Consider the following 17,392-nt stretch of genomic DNA (forward strand, 5'->3'; position numbering starts at 1 on the left):
TCTGTACTACTGTAACTGGCTTACTTGAATTGCTAGGACAAAGTTGAACCCTATTCTTCTGTCTGCTAATGTTTCTGCATGCATAATGGAAGGTGTGGTTGCATAATGGAAGTAGGGTCATTGCCAGTCTATCTGCCAGTTGCAGTATACAGTGAACTGTGCCAACTGAACACTAGTTGCCTCATGCAGACATGACAATACAAGTGTAACATGTCACATGAAACTGTCTGTTTTGTGAATGAATGAAACTGGAAGGAAAGGGGTACTTTTTGTCCTTCCATGTTACTGGGACTACTGGTGGATTTCTCTCTGACCATGTTAAATGAACTTAAGTTTGGGAATTCCACTAGATAACTGCAGAGGCCAGAGTTATGACATATTGGCTCGAAATATGAAAGGAAACATTATGGTGTCGCAGGAATCTTGTCTTTAAATCCACATGCATTTTTTGTACCCTCGGGCTGTCACAATCTCAATCTTGTAAAAAGTGATGCTGCAAGTCTTCAGTAGATGTTTCATTCTTTGGTAATCTGCAACAAATGTACACTTTTCAGAGGTACAAAATATTTTGTGATTGTCAGGTCTATCTGTAAAGCCACTTTGTGAGACCAGGTGGAAGTGTAGGGTAGAAAGTGTCAAAGTGGGTGCACTTTGCAATGCCGTGATGTTGTCAGGTCTATCTGTAAAGCCACTTTGTGAGACCAGGTGGAAGTGTAGGGTAGAAAGTGTCAAGCACCCTAAAGTGGGTGCACTTTCCAATGCCTTGGTTTCAGTGGCAGAACTTACAAAAGATCCTAATGCATATCTGAAGCAGCATGGCTAGTACAAGTGCTAAGTTTTTAATGGCACTGGTGGTCTGGTATGATGCATTAGTGAAGGTTGGAAAAGTCAGTAAACATTTGCAAAGCTCTTCCATGCAAATTGATCAAGCAGTGATTCTGCTTGATGAACTGAAAAGTGTTTTAACATAATACAGGGCCACAAGGTACAAAATGGCAAAAGTAACTACTACTGAGCTAGCAGAAGCACTGGAGGTAGAATTCCAGTTTCCTGGTGCAGATGAGGTGAGACCCAGGAAAGTGGAGGCTTTTATCAACCAAATGACTTAGTCCTGAACAGAATAAAGTCAACTCAACACTCATGTTGAAGCAGTCATCTGTGAAGGACGGGTTCACTCAATGTCCAGCTCAGTGCTACTTTTGGCTTCTCTACAACATATAAGAACTCTTGGTAGTTACTGAACATATTTCAATTCTGTCTGTTAACCCAGTTGGAATCTGCTGATATTGATGTAGTACAGCTGTATGAGGAATTAAACACTTTATCACATTACTCCAAAGGGATTATCAGTGCTGGATGTCAATGTAATAAAGCGCGTATTACTTAAGATATTCCCACAGGTAGTGGCAGCTCTGCACATTTTGTTGACACTGCTAATGACAGTTGCATCTGGTGAGAGAAGCTTCTCCAAACTACAACTAACATATTTAAGTACTATGACAAGATAGACTTGTGGCCTTGGCTATGATCTCAATGAATGAGGTATCTTGCCAGATAGACTATGGTGATATAATTGATTTGCTCAGTGCAAGGCACGATAAGTGCAGCTTTAGTAAGTAGCTAGGTAGGTAATGAATGGTGTGCAAATTATGCATGATTTGACGCCTGATTTAACCTGTAGTCAAGATTTTACAGTGTAAGGCATAACAATTGTGCAGTATGCCAGAGTTCCTGTAGGGAAGCAGTACAGCAAAGTTGGTAGGGAAGCTGAGTACTGTCAGTTGTGCACTTCTCTACTACTGTGACTGGCAAACCTGAATGGCTATAACAAAGTCAAACCCTGTTCTTGCATCTGCTAATGTTTCAGGAATTGGTTATGGCTAGGCTTGTGTAGACCCTAGGGCCAATCTTGGGTTCATTGTGTAATTAAAGGTGTAGTTGTATAATGCCAATAGGGTCAGTGCCAGTCTTAAATTACCAGACAATGATACACCACATTTCAGAGGGAATGTGCCAACTGAAATCTCTAAGACTGCAGTAGACATGACAGTTTGTACAAGTGTAACATTTCACTGTGAAACATTGCATATAGAAATGTACATCAAATGGCAGCAGGGGAATAAAACCAAACTATTACAATGTCTGAAGCATGAACCAGCTAAATGAGTCTTCAAATTACTCAAGTGTACCTGACAGTTTGGCAATTTAAACATTTTAAGTCACACATTAAATAGAAATGTGTAGTAGCCAGCAATGAAATAAAATCTGACTATTTCAATGTCTTTAACATGAACTATGCCTAACCTTTAAAAAATTACTCAAGCAGACCAGACACTTTTTTTTCGTTCACGTTACACATTAATTGTGAAGTATTGCATATAGAAATGCATGAATAGCAGCAGATAAAATGTGACAAATTTTGATGTCTAACATTGAAGTGCACCAACTGAAATCTAATGTCTTCAACTTAAGTGGACCTGACAGTTTGTACAAGTTAATCACTTTTTACTGTTGAACACTGCATTTAGAAATGTACATCTAATAGCCAGCAAAGAAATACTTGAATGAATAATGTTGACATGAAGGGTGTCCATTCACGTGGACCTCACACATTTCATTGTGAAACATGTACATATAGAATGTGCATCTAATGGCAGCAGTGGAATAAAACCGGACTACAATGCCAAGCATGAACTGAACCAGCTAAATGAATGTCTTGAAGTTACTCATGTGGACCTGACACTTTGCAAGTTAAACATTTAACTGTCAAATATTGCATACAGAAATGTCTAGGAGCCAGCAATTAAATAAAATCTGACAATTTCAATGTATAACATTAATTGTGCCAACTGAAACCCAATGTTTTAAATCAAGCAGACTGGACAGTTTTTACAAGTGAAACACTTTTTATTGTTGAAGACTGCAGTTGGAAATGTTCATCTGGTAGCCAGCAAAGGAATAATTAAATGACAATTTCCAATGTCTTTCACATGAAGTAACAATTCAAGTGCACCTGGTAGTTTATACAAGTGTCAAACATGCATGTAGAACTGTACATGTAATGGGAGAGCAATGCAATAAAGTCATCTGACAATTTATGAACTGTATAAAGTAAATGTCTAGTAGCCAGCAATGAAATAAAATCTGACTTTCAATGTCTCTAGCATTAATTGTGCCAAATGAAACCTGTTTTCAAATTGGTCAACCAGACCTGACAGATGTTCTTCGTCTTCCATTGCTGCAGTCCTGACTATTGGGTATAGTCCGCGTCCCAGTCGGCCCGAATACCAGAGTATAAGGCTGACGTCGGTCATGGCGCCTTAGACTGACGTCAGTACGTCAGGGTACTAATGCGCATGACCGACGTCATTTCCTCAGTCTTTTTTGCCGCATGGTCCGATGCAGAAGCAATTTTGCGAGTGCAGGTTGGCGTTCTGAGATTTTCCGAAACCGGAGTTTCAGACCGAAACAGAGTTGGCTAAGTACCCCGTTGGGGAACATTTTGGTTTTTTCTTGCCTCAGTATTTAACCGGATGTCAGAAAAAGTGAATAACTGTATTTCTTGTGGGAAGCAGATACCGCATAGGGATTATCATACATTGTGTATACCTTGTTTAGGGCCTGAGCACGACGTTGTTGGTTGCCGCTCTTGTGCTAGATTTAACAAGCGCACTATTAAGAGGAGGCTAGATTGTGCTAGGTTAGTGTTTGGGAAGCGTTGCAATTATAATATGCCGCCGGATGCTCCGACGCCCGCTTCATCCAAGAAGCGCAAGGACAAAACAGTGAAGCCTAGGGGTGAGGAACCGGCAGTCCCGGACGTCGGTTCTTTAGAAGGCTCAGGGGAGCCAGAGGTTTTGCCAGGAGTCTCTATGGAGTCTCAGGCAGATACTTTACTGTTACAGGATGTGCCCTCTCAGGAGGTAGGCCAGGCTGAGGGGCTTCTCAGGTAACTGTTCTTCCCTCTCTTCCCAAGGTAGTTAGGGCCTCTCCTTCTGTTGCCAAAGCTTCTTTTAGAGGTAGGCCAAGTTCAGCTTCTGTGGGGGCTTCTCCTAGCATTTCGGGCTCTGTGCCTAAGAAGCATATGCTTAAAATGGCAGAAGATTTGATTACTCTGATTAGAGGTTCTATGCCCCCGCCTGATAAGAGGCCTAGGGTGGAACAGGAGTTTGATAGTTTTGAACAGTGTTCACAGGCTTCAGAGTCTTCTGTGGAAGACTTGCAAGAGTTTCCTACTTATTCTGATTCTGATGTGGATGATTCCACTCCTACAGCTTCTCCTCCTGAGGATTTTTCATTTTCAGAGACTCTTCACTCCATGAGGGAGCACTTTAAATGGGAAGGCCAGGATTACTCTGATTCCAGGAAACGGCTTAGGGAATTCTTGTTTTTACCCCAGCATAGGCCTTTAGCTATTCCTCCTGTGTTGAATGTGGTGGAGGATGTTTTTGCAGAGGCTTCCCTGAACCCTGACTCCTTGCCTCCTGCTCCTGTTAAACCTGATAGGTATTATAGGGTGCCCGAAGCTCATAAGTATTTGTTTAAGAGTCCTAGGGCGGACCCAGAAACTGTTTCTCAGGGGCCTAAAGGTGTTAAAGCTTCTGTGGTTAAAAATCCTGTACCCTCTGATAAAGAGGCAAGGGCTTTGGATAGGTGGGGTAAGAAAGTATATACTTCTTCCACTCTAGCCATGAGGGCGTTGAATTGTCAGTTTCATATGCTAAAATATCAGAATTATCTCCTTTCACAATTGAAATCTAAGGTGGATGCTTTGGCGGAAGGTATTGAGTGTAAAGAATTGCTGGATTTGGTTCATGTGTCTGAACAAGTGGGTAAGCATTCTTTGCAGTGTGGTTTTGATGCTGTTCAGGCCTCCTCGAGGGTGGCTGTTACTAGTTCTGTCCTTCGCAGACATGCCTGGTTGAAGGATCAGAATTTAGCTGAGCATGTTAAGACCAGGATTTTGGATGCTCCTTTACAGTCTGATGTGTTGTTTGGACCGCCTGTGGAAGCAGTTTTAAAGAAAATGGAGGACAAAGCTAAGTCTATGCAGACTGTTAAAGATTTTTTGCAGGTGCAGCCTCCGAAGTTTAGTAGAAATTGGCCTGCTAAGGGGTGGACATATCCTGCTTATGGTTCCCAGTCTAGGGGTAGGTCTAGACGTGGTAGGGGCAGGGCTCAAGGTTCGTTTAGGCCTAGATCAGACAGTTCACCTGCTCAGACTTCTGGTGAGGGCAGGGGTCAGTCCTTTCGTAAGCAGACCCAATGACCTGCCTTTTCAGCTGCCAGTGGATTCTCGTCTGGCAGCTCCTTTGGGAGGAAGACTGTCTCTTTTCAAAGAAAATTGGGATTTAGTCACTCAAGACAGATGGGTGCTGGATATCATTCATCACGGTTACAGATTTTATTTCCACACACTGCCCCTTTCAAAGGCATGCCAGATGTTCCTCCTCCACAAAGAAAAGAGGCTCACAAGCAAATTTCTCAGTTACTCCAGATAGGGGCCATTCAGCCAGTCCCTGTGTCAGAAAGGGGCTTCGGATTTTATTCTCGCCTGTTCCTAGTACCAAAGAAGGGGAACACGTGGAGACCAATTTTGGATTTATCTATCCTCAACACTTATCTGGACATTCCCAAGTTCAAGATGTTGACGTTACAACAACTGTTACCTCTGCTGGGCAAAGATCACTGGATGGTAACTTTGGATCTCAAGGAAGCTTACCTTCATGTGCCTATAAGGCTAGGTTGCAGAAAGTATCTGCGGTTTCGAACTGGAAATTTTCATTATCAGTTCTCTGCATTGCCCTTTGGCTTATCTACTGCGCCCAGAGTATTCACAAAGGTTCTGGCTCCAGTGATAGCTTACTTCAGGCTTCAAGGCATTCAAATCTATCCTTACTTGGACGACTGCCTGATTCTGGCTCAAGAAAAGGAAGACCTTCTACAGCATCTGGAATATGTCATAGCAGTGCTAAGATGCCTGGGGTATTCTGTGAACGAAATAAAGTCCAGTCTAGTACCCTCTCAAGACATGTGCTTTCTGGGTGTGAGACTGAATACAGCAGCCCAGATGGCCTTTTTAACCCCGGACAAACAAAAGAGTCTGTCACTTTACTTCCATCAACTATCTCATCAGTCCGTGCTGACTGCAAGGTCAGTCCTTCAAGCATTAGGGTTCATGGCATCTTGTATTCTGGTGCTTCCCAATGCCAAACTGCATATGAGGAAGCTGCAATGGTATCTCAAAAATGTATGGACACAGCACTGCCAGGATTTGGACACTGTCATTCAAATAATACCTTGCCTTCAAAAGGAATTCTTGTGGTGGGCTCAGGAATGTCACCTAAACAAGGGACTCTCTGTGACCCGGCCAGAGGCGAGTCAGATTTTAACGACAGATGCCTCGGACACTGCTTGGGGAGCTCATCTAAATGGAAAGTGGATACAAGACAAGTGGCCTGCCAGACTACAGCATCTACATATCAACATGAAGGAGATGTTAGCAGTCCAGTTTGCATTGATGGCTTTCAAGGAGTTACTTCTTCCAGGGCAGGTGTTGATTCTAACAGACAACACAACTGTCATGTGGTACATCAACAAGCAAGGGGGAACACATTCTTATCCTCTATGCAGGCAAGCAATGATTTTATGGGAGACTGCGTTAAGCCTGCAACTAACTCTTCAGGCAAGGTTTCTGCCAGGAGCACAGAACTCCCTAGCAGATGTGTTAAGCAGACAAATCATGGATCCCCACGAGTGGAAACTGGATCTTCATGTATTTCAGAAATTGACAGTGTCATGGGGAACTCCAGACATAGATCTGTTCGCTTCTCCACTAAACCACCAGCTGCCAAAGTATTGCACAAAGGGGTTTCATCACACAGCTTGGAAAGTGGATGCTCTGTCTTTCAGTTGGAAAAACCTTCATGTCTATGCCTTTCCACCTCTGCCTCTTCTTCCAAAGGTATTATTAAAGGTCAGACAAGACAGGCCAAGGATGATTTTGATAGCTCCAGATTGGCCTCGCAACACTGGTATCCACTACTACGGAGTCTGGTAAGGAAGCCTCCATGGCCTTTACCTCTGATTCCTCATCTGTTATCTCAGAAGGATGGTCATCTGCTCAATGTCAAGCTTCACTCTCTTCATCTAACAGCCTGGCATATTCTCTCTTGAAGCACAGCAGGTCTCAACTTCCTCAGCAAGTTTTAAATGTGATTATGGAAGCTAGAAGACCTAGTACAAGGAAGGTGTACGCAGACAAATGGAAGAGATTTTTATTTTGGAGTACAGCAAAGAATTTGGAGATTTCTGAGCCTAATTTGAGTGTGGCTCTTCAATATCTTACTGAGTTATTGGACAAAGGTTTGTCCTTCTCTTCCATTAAGATTCATGCTGCAGCAATTTCAGCTCATTATGATTGTGACCCACCTTTGTTTTCGCATCCTTTGTTCAAGCAGTTTCTTAGAGGGGCAAAGAATATAAGACCCCCACGAGAGCTCCTACTCCGCTTGGGATCTCAATTTTGTGTTGGAAAAACTTACTCTACAACCTTTTGAGCCTGCGGCTACTGCTGAGTTGAAATACTTGTCATGGAAGACTGCTTTTCGGTTGGCCATTACTTCTGCAAGAAGGGTGTCTGAGTTGCAGGCCCTTATGGCAGTAGAGCCTTTTTTGATTTTCCATAAGGATAGGGTATCATTACGTACTAATCCTTCCTTTATGCCTAAGGTGGTTTCTAGTGTGGCTTTAAACCAAACTATTCATTTGCCTACTTTTTATGCAGATCCCCAAAATAAAGGGGAAAAGATTTTGCACACTTTAGATGTACACAGGCAATTGAGATATTATTTAAGCAGGACTAAGGATTTTAGGCAGTCTCAGCAGTTGTTTGTTTCTTTTGTTTTGAGTTCACAGGGCAAGCCTGTGTCAAAACAAACTATTTCCGGTGGATTGGCTTTTGCATTGCATTTTGTTATTCCCATCATGGCAAGGAGATTCCAGCTGGGATTAGGCCTCATTCCACTAGGGCTACTGCCACTTCTACAGCATTTCTAAGGGGGTGGCAACTAAGGATATTTTGGAAGCAGCTACTTGGAGTTCAGTGCATACTTTCTCTAAGCATTATCATCTTCCTATCTACTCTAAGTCTAGGGCTGGTTTTGCCACTGCTGTTTTGCAAGGCATGTTATCAGCTCCTACTTCCTTATAATTTGCCAGCCTCCCTTTCCTCTGCTTTGGGATTCTACCCAATAGTCAGGACTGCAGCAATGGAAGACGAAGAACATAGTACAGTTTTGTACCTACCATAAATGTAGATGTTCGAGGATTCCATTGCTGCAGTCCAATTTACCCTCCCTCCTTCCCCTCTGTGTTAGGGGTGGTTGTGTAGGTGAGTTTACATGCTTATATTTTTTGTATATATTGTTGTATATATTGTACATGTTTTTTGGTGCAGGTTGTTTTTGGGACTTGTCTTTTTGGGTCTTCTGACATCTGGGGCAAGAAAAGACTGAGGAAATGACGTCGGTCATGCGCATTAGTACCCTGACGTACTGACGTCAGTCTAAGGCGCCATGACCGACGTCAGCCTTATACTCTGGTATTCGGGCCGACTGGGACGCGGACTATACCCAATAGTCAGGACTGCAGCAATGGAATCCTCGAACATCTACATTTATGGTAGGTACAAAACTGTACTTTTGTACAAATGCAAAATTTTACTGTCAAAGATTGCATATAAAAATGTACTTGACAAGTAATCGAATAAATCATTTGACACTATCGATGTCTCTCGCCTTAAATATGTCTTCAAATTACTTGCATTGACATGATGGCTGAAAGTAGTACACTGCTGTTTAAAACTGAATTTAAAGGTCCCATATCCATCTGCAACCCATAATGGATAAACACTGCCAATACAATTCTGAAATCTGCTTAGTGTTAAGTTGTATGCAAAGTTCAAGACATCACTGACTGTAGTAACACTGCTTTCCTTTTTGGCCTCTGGGTCAGCATACAGCTGCAGCACCACCACATCACTATGTAGCTGTCTGAAGTATGTAGACTTGATTGCTGACCTGTGAAGAACATGAAGCACATCAGGGTATATAGTAAAAATGTAGAGTTGCTGCTACACTAGACCAAATGATAACTTCTACACAAACATCAATGAAACATCAATGCACATTGCAAAAAAAGTTAATGCAGTCTCATGACTGCAGATGAACACTACACAAGCAACAGATCAACCAGGTTTAAGGATATTTGGCATTCAATTGTAGTCAACTAAACTACAAGATGTCTTACAGTATTACTTGGATTTTCATGCATTTAAACATGGAAAGAACTGGAATGTTTTGTGGGAGTGACCCTTCTGTGGGCGTGGCTCAAATAGGGGTGTTCCTTGTGTTCAGTGTGGGTGGGGCTTAAGGGGCGCCAGAGCAGTGCTTCGCCTAGGGCGCCGTTTGAGCTAAGGCCGGGCCTGCTGCTTGCTGAGGGGGACACTTGTGCAAGTGCAGTGGACTGGCTCCAGTAGGAAGGGGATGGCAGCATAACCCTCAACATTATAGAACAAGAAATCTGGACAAGGCCATAAATAATGGGGGACAAAGGCCCAAAAATGGGGCAATTTATAAATATTGCACTTACAAACTTAGAAAGTAGATAAACAGGTTTTGCATTAGAGTGAATTTTCTTAAGGATATGAAGTCTGAAAATCAAATGCCTGTCAACTTTCTGACTTCGGTGTTCAATGATTTGCCAGTGATTTGACAGAAAACTGCAATTTTATGAAAAACAGACAGAAAATCTCGACTTTCTGCAAAAATCTGTACTGTTGAGAGATATGGATGGGAGTCTTGAGCCAACACCCATCAGTCATTTTCATTTGTTTGCCAAAGCCATTACAGCAGTGTTTTACACAGAGGTGAGAAAAGCCTTAAATTTGACTGGTATGTTGTGTGGGTGTGGGTAGCTGTGTTTGTGGAAGGTGGAGGTGTGCCTTTGTAAGTGTGGTGCAAATGTTATGGATTATGAAATGGAGAGATTTAGGAGTAAAATTGTGCTCAGTGAAGTCCCTAGCAATTTCATCACTGCTTGATTCAGACATATACATTACCCTGTGTTTGTCAGTACTGTGTTTGAGTGCATTGTTTTGGAGTGTGGTATCACTGCTACAGTAGCTGCTGCTACTCTTTCAATACAAGTATCTGCTTTGGAAGTTTTCTCCAGGAGTCTGTTGCTGAGAGGATGAGAGACATGCTACAGGTATACAACAATCTGTGCATTATGGGACAGATTTAGCTTTCCAAAGGAATCACGATGTCTGCCCCCATGAGGGCAGACAAGAATAAAAACAAAATAAAATAGTAAGAAAAAGTACTAGGTCACATCAGAGGCTTGGGAGGTCATTGTTAAGAAACTGAGAGCTGTTGTAAGATTTATCATTAAATACCATAAGTTCAGGTTGTACTTTAAGAGAATAACTACAGCAGCCAACATGCATTATAAGTTGAATATTTTACTGTGCACATTTTAAATGGATAGACTGACCTAAACTCTAGGGTGATGCATTTGTTTTTTTTTAAATATTCCTGGGAAATGCTATTCAGAAGTGAAGAGGCATAGAGACATACAGCAGTAAGGGTGGCCTAATGGTTAAGATGTTTGCCTTACAAACAAAAGGTGCAGCGTTTGAGTCTCACAAATGATAACTGACTAAGCTTAAAAATGACTCGCAAGGGCAGTTAGCTTAGTATGAATCTATGAAAACAAGGGAACAGATTTAGTGGCACACCAGGCTGTGATTTTTTTTTTTTTATGTCTATTGTCATGCAAAGCTGACTAAATAGTTGAATCTAGTAAAGCTGGAAATGTGAGACTGTAGCCCACTGAAGGAGGGGAGATGGGAGGAGTAACCTGGCCAGGAACTGAAACTTGCAAAACTGCTCCTTGTGAAAAGTCTTTTTTATCTCAGTATTTTGTTGACACTTTTGCAAGTTTCTTTCAGAGAATGTGTAGTACATCAATAGGAACAATATTTGTAAAACTCAGCATATACCAGTCAATGACACATAAGCTGCAGACTCTCAAACTTGGCAGTTTTTTTTCAGGTGTTCCATTCTAAGTGAATGGAAGTCTTGTCTGACAACAAATGGTAGGGCTATTTGTTCTCAGTCTGTGCATTATGGGACAGATTTCGCTTTCCAAAGGAATTACGATGTCTGCCCCCATGAGAGCAGACGAGAATAAAAACAAAATAAAATTAGGAATGAGTACTTATTTTGCTGCAGGCTGCTTTGGGAGGTGTAGTAAATCATGGCAAGATAAAAAATATGTTTTCTTCATCATTTGCCCGTAGTGGTCCTTTAAGGCTCAGCCGTCCATTAGTACTGGAAGAATTGGTGCATACACACACACACGCGCACACACACAGAGTAAATAGGCAAATCACAAATCAGGTTATCTTAAACATGCCATACTACTGACTGTTCCCAAACCAGAACCTCTGCAAGGACGGCAGGTGCATAGGCTCAAACTGCAAAGTCAAAAAACAACAAAAACAGTCTGCACTCAACTGGAGCAAATATCTAATTTTAATATACAAAGACAGAGCGGTTTCGGCCCACAGGCTTTTTTAAAATGTAAAACACATCAGTACATTCCCCTTCTTATATGCCATCACATATTTAGACAATTAAATCTCATTAAACAATTATTACAAATGTTCATTGAGACCAGGTGGAAACAATCCCCCCCAATTTTACTATCCAAGACTTCTCTTTTTTGTTTAAAACATTATACCAGCCACTTTTCATTGATCTATGTCCCAACACCCTGTCAATAATAATGAATTTAAACATTGCTGTTTTATGTATAATAGTATGTTTATACAAGGCATTAGCCAGATATTTATTTCTAATGCTACTCATATGTTCTGAAATACGCAATTTAAATGGTGTAGAAGTTTGCCCTATATAAAAGGCTGTGCAAGAATAGATAGCCAGATAAATAACCCAATCACTATTACAATTGCCAAATATTCTAATAGAAAAAAAACTATATGTATTTGCACTTGAAAATTCTTTGGTGGAACATATAAATTTACAAAAAAAACAGTGGCCACAAGGATAACAACCCACCACTTGTGTACCATCTGTAGTAGTTTGTGTAGAATTTATCAAGGGTGAAAAATGTTTATAATGGGTAAAATAACTACTTAAAGTTTTCCCCTTCTAAAAGAAAAAGAATATCTCTGGTCTCTGTTAATAGAATGTCCCAATGTTGTTGTATCATATCCAAAAATCTATAAGTATTTATACCATAAGTGGTAGTGAACCTGTTATTGTGGTGTTTTACAGAACATAAAAGTTGTTGGGTTTCTATGCTGTAAGTTTTTTCTTTTTTGTAAAACAATTCATATGATGTTCGAATATTTTTCACTATGTGGATGTATGTTCACATTGGTTGGACGTATCAAGAGAGTGTACAGGAATGCTTTTTTTTTTGTATTTAAAATGTTTCTCCTTATACAGGGGGAAGGTATATGTTAAACATTTCATGCCATAATAGAGGTGTTTATGGAACATTGATATTGTGGTTTACATTTTCGATTAAAGTGTTGTGCAAACTGGGCAGGCCAGAAGAGGTGAATACCGTTGGTTCTTCGGAAGTTGTAAATGGGTTAACGGAAGAGGTGAATACCATCCTGTTAGCTTTAAATTAAAGCTCAACAAATTTTTTAGTATATGGACATGAACTTTAAATGTTTTTCTTTTTATAAATGAATGCATTTGAAATCCGGGGAGCTATTACACTTATGGAACTAATGTTTTGAAATATGTGCATTAGTAATAACAACTATAAAAATGTATGTTTAAACACGTAAATATACAGGATAATTTTATATTTATGCTCTGTGGTTTGAAATAAAAACTATATTAACATCAGTTATTGGACTTTAGGACTTGTATGTGGGCATAAACAAAGTGAAGTTTGAACAATTTATTTATAACTTGCAAGTATGGATCTAACAGCTATTCTGAAAGGGCTGTCAATAGACAAGACATCCAGGTTTTTGGGATAGTAAATATAAATGTGATGAATAGTCAGACAGCTAACAATTCAGACCAAACTTGTACGTTTTTGACCAGCTTATTAGACACATGAAAAATTTATGATGTTTTGTGTGGCATTTAAGACTCTTTAAGGCCTATTTAGATAAAGAAATTACTCCTAGGAGCCTTAGAGTTCATATCAAACCCTTAGTTAATCAAGCAGATGATGTTTTATTGTGATCTTGGGCAGAAATTCAACAGAAAACTACTTTACAGTTTGTAAAGACATTATATGATTTCTGTGAATGAAAAATAGATTCATATATACCAGAAGTTGCCCAAATATGTGAAAAAAGTTAAGTCCTTTGAAGGTTCTGTTATTTATAAAGAATGATTTAATAAATTGAGAGAACTACTTCTCTTTGAACAAAGTTTAAAGCAAAGAAAGATTGGCAAATTTAATAGAGACTCAAGGGACTACCAATTAGGTAAGCCCTTTGAGTTTACTAAAAATGGTAACTTAGGCAAAAATGTCAAACTTGCTCAGAAGGAATTTGTCTATTGGCCATAAAAGAAAAAGGAATAAGTCTATTTTGAAAAAAAAGAAAATTGAGTGATACCTCAGGAGAAGACTCATTATGTACAGATGTAGAGGTAGATAAACAGCAAACGCTACCAGCTACCAAAAAAGTCCTGTATGGGAATGCAGGACACTATATCATTAAATTCTGACATGGCCTCTTTACCTTTAGGAAAAGAAGGAGGGGGTAGGAAACATAAGTCCAAAAATAGGGATCAATGGATCCCTGAAAGCCATCCTGAATTTCCTGAAACCCAGATAGTGTGTCCCAGTAATGTAATTAAAATCTCTTCAGAAGTTTTATCAGAGTCTGAACATTTGTTGTTGAACAAGGGCCTTAATTTAAGTCCTGTTTTTTTTGTTCCTGAGGATGTCTTTGTGGAAGATGCTTTTTGCAGACTACTTAATTTGAAACAATATTTTCAGAATAATTAATCTGTTAGTGAAAATAGTGTCTTTAAGTTTCATAAATCAACATTTATTCCACGTATGAATAAGAATGTGGAAATATTTCAGAAATGTGTACTTAAGGACCTACATTTTGGGTATAATGGTCCACAACCTGTTCCTCCTTCTAATTTATCTAGTGAAAAAAGGAATGCTTTGATGTAGCTGAAAAATAACAAAAACATAGTTATTGCTCGAGCTGACAAAGGTGGAGCAACTGTGATTATGGATAAAAATTTATATGTCACTGAAGCTAATAGACAGCTGCAAGGCAATAAATTATATGCATATATGCCTCAAGATCCTACTTCTGTTTTTAAAAAAAGAAATTGATATGTTTCTTGAGTCTGCTGTTAGTGAGTGGATTATTGATAAACGTACTATGTTTCATCTGAAGGTTAAAAAGCCGTCTTGTCAATATTTTTACCTTCTCCTCAAAATACACAAAGACATGCAGCAACCATCAGGTCGACCAATTGTATCCGGTCAGGGTTCTTTGACTGAACCTTTGCTTATTTGATGGTTTATTTGAAACCATTGTTGGCAGGAGTGAGAGCAAGGATAAAAGACACTACTGAATTTTTGAATATTATTTCTGATGCCCAACTAGAATCTACCTGGTTATTAGGTACTCTAGACATTACGTCTTTATATACCAGTATTCCTCACTGGGCTGGATTGTGTGCTTTACAGTATTGGCTAAATAAAATGGCTTTATATAGCCCTGGTTTCAGTACTTTCTTGTTATACTTAACAGAGCATGTGTTAACTAAAAATGTTTTTTTCTTCAATACCAAATGTTTTTTTGCAACTGAGGGGTACAGCTATGGGTGCATCGTTTGCACCCATATATGCTGACCTCTTTATGGGGTATTTGGAACAGATAATTTATGATATAAATCATATTTTTCTTGGCAAGACTGATATCTGGCGCTGATTTTTGGACGACTGCTGGATGGTGTGGAAGTCAGATGTGGTATATTTACAGGAATTCGTTCAATGTTTGAATGAAAACAAATGGGGTATCAGGTTTAAAGTAAACTATGATAATACAGCTATTTCTTTTTTAGATGTCAAAGTGTCCAAACAATCTGATGGCACTTTATCCAGTACATTATATAGAAAACCCCATCATAGAATACCATACTGCACGCATTCAGTTGTCAGCCTAAACATATAACGGCGAATATACCTAAATCACAGTTTATGAGAATACATAGGATTTGTTCCAGTACTGAAGAATATATACATTTTGATAATGACCTTATAGGTCGTTTTGTTGAACGTGGTTATTCGTTAGCACAGGTCAGACAGACAAATAGGGAAGTACAATCATATTCTAGAAAGGAGCTTTTGAAATGTAAGGATAGGGGCCCTTGCTCTAGCAACAAAATCAGATTCACTACCACTTATGGTAGAAATACTTATAGATTTTTGGATATGATACAACAACATTGTGACATTCTATTAACAGATGACAGGTTAGGTGAGTTGTTAGACCAGAGATGTTCTTTTTCTTTTAGAAGGGGGAAAACTTTAAGTAGTTATTTTAGCCATTATAAACATTTTTTCACCCTTGATAAATTCTACACAGACTACTATAGATGGTACACAAGTGGTGGGTTGTTATCCTTGTGGCCACTGTTCATTTTGTAAATTTATATGTTCCACCAAGGAATTTTCAAGTGCAAATACATCTAGGGTTTTTTCTATTAGAATGTTTGCCAATTGTAATAGTGATTGGGCTATTTATCTGGCTGGCTGTTCTTGCACAGCCTTTTATATAGGGCAAACTTCTAGACCACTTAAATTGTGTATTTCAGAACATATGAGTAGCATTAGAAATAAATATCTGGCTAATGCCTTGTATAAACATACTATTATACATAAAACAGCAATGTTTAAATTCATTATTATTGACAGGGTGTTGGGACATAGATCAATGAAAAGTGGCTGGCATAATGTTTTAAACAGAATAGAGAAGTCTTGGATAGTAAAATTGGGGGGATTGTTTCCACCTGGTCTCAATGGCTCATAGGTTCATAGATTAGTACTTAGCTAACTGCCCTTGCAAGCCATTTTAAGCCTAGCCAATTATCCCTTGTGAGACTCAACCCTGCACCTTGTGTTTGTAAGGCAAACACCTTAACCCTTAGGCCACCCTCCCATCCCAATGGATGAACATTTCTAATAATTGTTTAATGGGATTTAATTGTCTAAATATGTGATGGTATATAAGAAGGGGAATGCAGTGATGTGTTTTACACTGAAAAAGGCCTGTGGGCCGAAACCGGTCTGTTTTTGTATATTAAAATTAGATATTTGCTCCAGTTGAGTGCTGGCTGTTTTTGTTTTTTATACAACTGGCTGTTGCCATGAGACTTGTGAAGAGATGTACATGAATATTCATCAGTTGTTCAGGCGTGCCACTGATTAGGGGGTGAAAAGAGTTTGCTACTGTGCATGGGGTGGATACAAGGCTTCACAATAACCAACTTATGATCTTTTTCCTCCAGGAGTCCAGGACCCAGTGTCCAAGTAGCCAGCGATAAATGTTTACCTTACAATAATTATACAATAAAGGCTGATTGAAATAGTTGTAAAAGCCATCAAGGAAAGTCTATTTGAGACTCTTATGCAATATGTGATGTTTGGCTTTTGTAAACATAACTTTAACAAGTCCCAGATCTCCAAAAAGGTGTAATTGAAAATGAAAATCTACATTCAACAAAACAGATTTTGCCTGTTTTCCACTCTTGGGTGACTATGGGATTAGTTTGTGTGTATGAAATAGAAGTTCCCACTCACTGGGTTTTGGAGGTGGGCAAGTTTTGTTATAAGTCTGCTGTGTGTGATATACAGCAAAACCTTTTCAGAGGCTAGGAACCCCTGAAAGTGCCTACAGAGAATTGGCATGAATCTATGGCTTCTAAGGGGAAGGGCATTCTTGAGGGGCTGTATCACATCAAAGGTTAAGCAATCTACTACAGGATGATTTCTGGGGTTATAGCAGTTAAATGCAAGTTAACCTTCAACCTGTTAGCAAATACTTTTGTGTTTTGTCACAGTCCATGTGTATATTGTAACATAGTTCTCTTAAGTCAAATAGATTACCAGGCATACATCTCAGCTGTCCAAGAGTTTCACAGAATGTCCAGAATTTTTCCTCATATTTTTAGTCTTTCCCTCAAACTTTGTGATTTTCTGGCAAATCACCGAGGGTTGAAGTTGCGAAATTGTGGCATACCTTTGAGACTCGGGCTTCATATATTTCAGAAAAATGATTGTTAACACAAATCATGTTCTA

This window comes from Protopterus annectens, chromosome 1.part2 (genome assembly GCF_019279795.1).
Source record: "Protopterus annectens isolate FY-2018-M chromosome 1.part2, PAN1.0, whole genome shotgun sequence".
Taxonomy (NCBI): Eukaryota; Metazoa; Chordata; order Ceratodontiformes; family Protopteridae; genus Protopterus; species Protopterus annectens.